The following is a 5,895-nucleotide window of genomic DNA, read 5'->3' as shown; positions in this document are numbered from 1 at the left end:
CTGAGTGAGTCTGAGGGCATCATTGATGACTGCCATCCCTCTGAAGGGTGAGAAGGAAAAGGCAGAGAGATATTAAATTCCAGTTCAGCTTGTAGAGGAGAGAGCTGCAGCCCTTGGGTGCTGTCAAATTGCCAGTGTGGTTGGCACCCGCTTCCCAACCACTGCCAACCAGGAGTCTGGGGGCAGCTCAGTCTCATGGAGGCCTTAGGTTCCCTTTCTGCTTCAAGGTCAACTTTTTGAGGTGTCCTGAAATCCATGGCTTCATGGCTATGTCTATTTGGGATAGCCCAGAGCAACCCAATAAAAAATTACCTCAGGGCACTGCAGGATGTCTTTACAACTTACTTGGACCAAGCAGGGCTCTCTGTCTGGATAATCCCAAGGAAAGCCAGCTCCACATTCCTCAGAGTCAAAGCTTTCACTTCTTCCTTTTTTAGCTGAAGTACTAACTTGAAAAAAGAAATAGGGAAAAAAACTCCACGATCATTCCCAAGTGCTTCCCACAACCCAGACGAAACAACAGTGCGGAGCGGGTGGAGGATATGCAGTAACAGGCAAACTAGCCTGCTTCAAGACCTGGTTCTCATGCTTTTACAAGCCCATTAAAATATGATGATGGTCCTGAACTAAAACCAATTCCAACAGGAAGCATCTGTACCGTGGCCAGGAGCAGCTCTTGTTTAAATCCTACCTCTTGCCCCCAGCTGCGACTGAAGACGGGGCTGGGGAGCAGGGCTTGATGCTCTCAGCTCCCAGGCAGTGCCCAGGTGCTCCAAGAGCCCCTTGTCCATCCAGACCCAGGGCTGCAGAAATGTCCCCCCTGCTCAGAGAGTGGGGCTGGAGCACAGAGCAGTCACAGGGTCCCCTCCTGCTCTCCTCCCTGCACAGACTTCAGGACAAGCCACTGGTTTGTAAGGGCTCCCCAGCCACTTGCCCTCCCCGATGACTGCTGCAGCAGGGGACAGACAAGACAGTGCATCCATGTGTCAGCCCCCTGGCCAGAGTCATTAGTGGCACCAGACCTAAACTGCAACCTTCAGCAAGTCATTTCATCCTCCTTGTGCCTCGAATGACCAAATCAAGAGAATAATTTTCTCTTTGTGTGGCCCTGTGCAGACTGTGTGTCTGATTACACCCCAGCTCACTGGGTCAGAAGCTCTGGCTGAGGACTTTGATGCACATCAACACAGAGAGCAGAGCTGGGGCTTTTTGCCGAGCCAGTGGGCACACCATGCTAGTAAGGAACATCATTAGTAACAAGATTTGCTTTAATACTGGCAAGTCCACAGCTCTTTCTCCTGGTATTTTGGTGGTTTATTAAGCCCATCATAGTTTCCAGGGTCACTGGAGGGTGCACATCATGGTGCTGGGACAGGGACCAAGCACAGGAAGGAGGCGACAGTCCTTCGTGAGTCTGGGAGCAGCACCAGCACAGAGGAGCTGTTTTGGCAATGCATTTCTCCTGCTGTCACCGTCTGGTGCCCAGTGAGCTGTCACAGCCATTGGTGGCTTTTCTGTTTTTAACCTGTGCTTCCAGTTTGATCCTGCAAGTCTGCAGGAACCCTGAAGCTTTTGCCTTTTTCTCTTCCCCTGGCCTGTGCTTGGTCTTGTGTTATCCAAGGCTGGCTCTGGGGGTTGGTGCAAAGTGGGGATCAGCCAATGGATGGTAAAGCAGGAGCCAAAGCAGTGCCATAGTAGAGGGGAGAGCTCCTTAAGAGTCCTTTCCAGCCACCCTGGAACAGATAGCCTGCTTCACCATCAGGGCATGGCACAAGAGGTGTCACACTCAGTCACATTGCAGCAGGGACCCTGCCCCTGTCAGACCTTTGGGACCGCACAGCCCATCACCCTGGCCAGGCTCAGGCACTGAGAATAACCAACTGCTGCAGCTCCAGTGAGTAGTGAGGAATTTCAATTAGAAGGTCTGCTCAGCATGTAACCTGCAGTGCTTCAGTTGCGTTTGCAAATAGTTAAGCATCAGAGGAGGGAGAAGCAGGGCTGTGATCCACTCCAGAGCTGATGGTGGGGGTGAGCAGGGACTCACCTCTCTGGCTGCCACTGTCCCTGCCCAGCTTCGGAAAAGGGAGATGGAGCTGATGGGGTTGTGCAGGTGCCACTGCACCACCAGAGACCACCGCTCTGGCACACTGTGCCGGCAGCCTGACTGCCTGCAGACACTACTCCTGCTCACTCCAGGCTCTCAGAAGTGGGGCTTTTTTTTGATCAGTCATTTGCTCTTCTCTCCACATATGAGCACAAGTCTCCTTTGCACACAGAGAGAGGGTAGTGCTCTCCCAGCTTATCCGTCTGGGATGCTCTCTTTCTCCATCCAATGGAGAAGCTGCTGATGTGGAGCAACTGCTCACCTTCCTGCTGCTCTCCAAGCAGCTGCTTTTTTAAACACAGTCACAACTGCGAGCAAACACTGCAGAGCCCACATCTCCCAACAGGCACAAGCCAAACAACCAGCCTTCCAGTGGTCACCACTCCTCTGGAGGGAGTGGCACAGGATAAATTTCCCTTCCCTCCAGAGGAAACTCTTCAGCATATGGAAACATTCCAGGAATTCAGATAAAAAACAATTCCTGAGAGATTAATTAAGAGTTTGGATAGATTGCATGATACGTGCTGTTGTCTATCCAAGGGAAAGTTGGCAAAGAAAGCTGCTTGGCCTGGGGGGGAGCTGAGGGGAGGGCAAGATGTCAAGCCTAGAAAACAGTTGTCTCCTAAGAAAACATGCAGAGACAAGAATGGCAGCTCAGGGGCAAAGGACAAGTGGTACCTTCCCTGTGTTAGTTAATGCAATGACAACAGCGAGCTGCTTGCCCACAGCACAGGGCAGCCCTTGTTCTTTGCCACATCAAAAGCTTCCAGGGCTCACCCCGTGCACTTTTAACACCAAGTCCTCTCTTCCCATGCCAAGCGTAAGGACATCCCATGCTACAGCTGCTCTATGCCAAAACAACCCAGCCCAGGGGCACTGGTGTGACTGGCAAGTCCTGGATTCCCAGTAAATACTGGACTTTGCACGGGAGCCTGATGTGTCCTGTTACCACAGCCAGCACTGCGAGCGCTGTGCCTGGCAGAGCAAGAGAAATGCTTGCCCCCTGCATGCTTTCAGACCCGGAGGGCTGTTGTTTAACTGCAGCCTGACTGGAAAAGGTCACATAAAATCAGGAAGCTAGAAATACCATCTCCCCTGTCTCCAGGTAGGCCAGGAGTAGTCACCCCAGGAGCAGTGTGGCCAGAGCCAGCAACTTGGACAGCTTTGAAGATGCTGTGCCCAACTGGCACTCAGACCAGAGAAGCAACACAGCAGAAAACAACTTGTCTGAAGCATTGTCAGCTTCTCAAAGAGAGCCTTTGGAAAAGGGAAGGAGATTGAACTTGCCACCAACAAACTTCTTTTGTGAAACTCCTGGATAATTTTCAGTTTCAGATCCAGGGAGAAGGGGGGTGGAAGGAGTTCTGGAGAGCAGATTGCTGGCTCCCGTTATGGAAGCAAGCTTAATAAAACTTATAGAAATATTGGTGGTTCTGCTATGCTGTGCCAAGAATATGTTAGAATAAAATTTTCTGAGCAGAAGGGAGAGATAGAATGTCATCTTAGCCTTGATATGAAAGATCAGCCTTCATCTCCTAAAGCCTATCTCCAGGAGCAGTAACTAGCACACTCACTTGCCTTCCCTTCAGAGCAGGTCTCTGCACAGCCTCCCTCGCACAGTTCATCTCTGTCGCAGCCTTGTACAAATGGTACTGGGATGACCCTGGCTCACAACCAAGTGATAAGATAAAAGAATAAAGGGGAGGGAGGCATTTTTTCTTACTGGGGTTTTAATGGCACTCCAGTGCAACACAGACCTGGCTCAATTTCCTCCGTGGGGAAGCTACAGCAAGTTACTTTGTATCAACCCCACCCTACCTGGAGCCCCTGAATAGATGCATCTGGCCACACCAGAGCACTCCCTTCATACTCCTTTCCTAACCCTCAGTGCCAAAGCAACAGCCAGCAAACAGCAGGGAGCAAAACAGACCCACTGGCAAAGCACTGCCATCAGGAGCGAGCAGATCTCACTTTCCAATCCTGCTCTCTTTCCCCTCGAGCTTGCTCTGCTGGTAACAGGAAGAGGGAGAGGAAAGCTCTCACACTCCTTTCTGAGAGCTTATTTTGGGAATCGAGCAGCCAGACCCTTGGGACCAGAGTTAGTTATTTGCATGGTACTGATCCTCTTCCAAGGCTTTCTTTAGTCTACTGAAACGCCTTTCAAACCTTGCCCTGCAGTTGCAGGCTTACAAAGGTAACCACAACCAGGAAAAGCAAAGGGCATGTGCTCACTGGCCCCCTTCCCCAGATGCTGATCACGCATAAGCTTGAAGTTGTAGCTTGACTTTGGCTTAAGGATCTGCATGTCCACAGCTGCACCCAAATGTGGCTGCTGTCCCCTAATTAATAGTCTGTCTCTCTGCAGCCCTCACCTTGGTTATTTCCAATAATCCACCTCCGATTTCCAGCCTGAAAACTCTAGAAACCATTTGCAACGTAGAAAAAGAGTTCTTTGCCCTTCTCCCTCAGCACTTCCTCAAGGCAAGCAGCAACCCCAGCAGAGCCAGCACTCTTATTCAAAACAGGCCCTGACTCTGATAAATGATGTGCTAGTGCGGCCTCTATTATCTTAACCAATTTGTTATGTCAAATCTGTTTCAGCTTAGAAGGTAAAACAAAAACCTGCTCTGCCTGCACACCCCAAACCCTGTGAGAAGAGAACCAAGCCAAACCGTGGTTTCCCATTGCCAGCCAGGTCCATTCATCTCTGGGAGCTGAGCACAGATGCAATCCAGCTCCCCAGGCTGTGATGGGCCTCACCAGGCTGCCCACAGCCAGAGAGAAAAACAGTGTCACCCTGAGCAGATGAGCCTGACAATGCACACCGACTGAGAGCTGTTACGCTGGAAGGTGCCATCTCCAGTTTGACCATGACTGTACAACATGAACAGCTCAAGCCTCTTGGAGAGGCTCATCACTTACTCCAGGCTCTCACAGCATGATGATGCTCCTTTTGTGCACTCTTGTTGAGTCCCAAAAACCTGATTAAACCTTGAACTTTACTAAATCCTCCCTTCGACAGCATTAGTCATTCAGATGTTATTAGTACCTTCCCCCCCCATGAAAATTGCGTGTTCCTACCCAGAACAACAGAGACAAGATGGATGCTCATTCCCTGAACGCCAGTCGTGCTCTGAAGTCATCAGAGGTTGCACAGACAGCTCAGCTACTGCCTTTACCAAAAGGATTGTAGCCACCCAGGCATACAAGAAAGCAGAAGAGAAAACAATGCCTGTGTCCTCAGAGAGAAAGGACTGCCCAGGCACTCCAGCAGCCTCAAGATTTTGGAGAAAACACATGCTTCACACTCCAGGAGTGCACTGAACAAGTCAGAGTAGTTAAACACAAAGGCTGAGAAATCTCCATCCTTGGATTTAATGACCAGTCAGCAATGACAGGGGCACAGGATGACAAGAAGAAAGGGAGGAACAACTTACCTGTCCAGGGCTGCCCAGAGCAACTTTCCAAGGCAAACATCAACTCCCTGACACACTCCCACCACACTGACCAAGCCTGTGCCACAGTGCTACTAAAGAAATGGAATAATCCTGGGAAAAAGCAGCCAGTAAAAACAAGTCGGTGCTTTACTCACCTGTTCTGTCAGGACTGTACAAACAGGTCACCAGGAGAGGAGAGCACAGTCACACTTTCCTCACTGCTTGGAAGCCAGGCAGTGCAGAGCCAGCCCTTGGCCTGGGTAAGAAAAAATAAAGGAGCCCCCAGAGTCCTTTTGAAAATAAAGCCACGCTGACATTGTCAGTTGGTAACAAAGAGGCCACAGCCACAACAGA

Source organism: Chiroxiphia lanceolata, chromosome 11 (genome assembly GCF_009829145.1).
Source record: "Chiroxiphia lanceolata isolate bChiLan1 chromosome 11, bChiLan1.pri, whole genome shotgun sequence".
Taxonomy (NCBI): domain Eukaryota; kingdom Metazoa; phylum Chordata; class Aves; order Passeriformes; family Pipridae; genus Chiroxiphia; species Chiroxiphia lanceolata.
Note: the sequence above shows the minus strand (reverse complement) of the source record.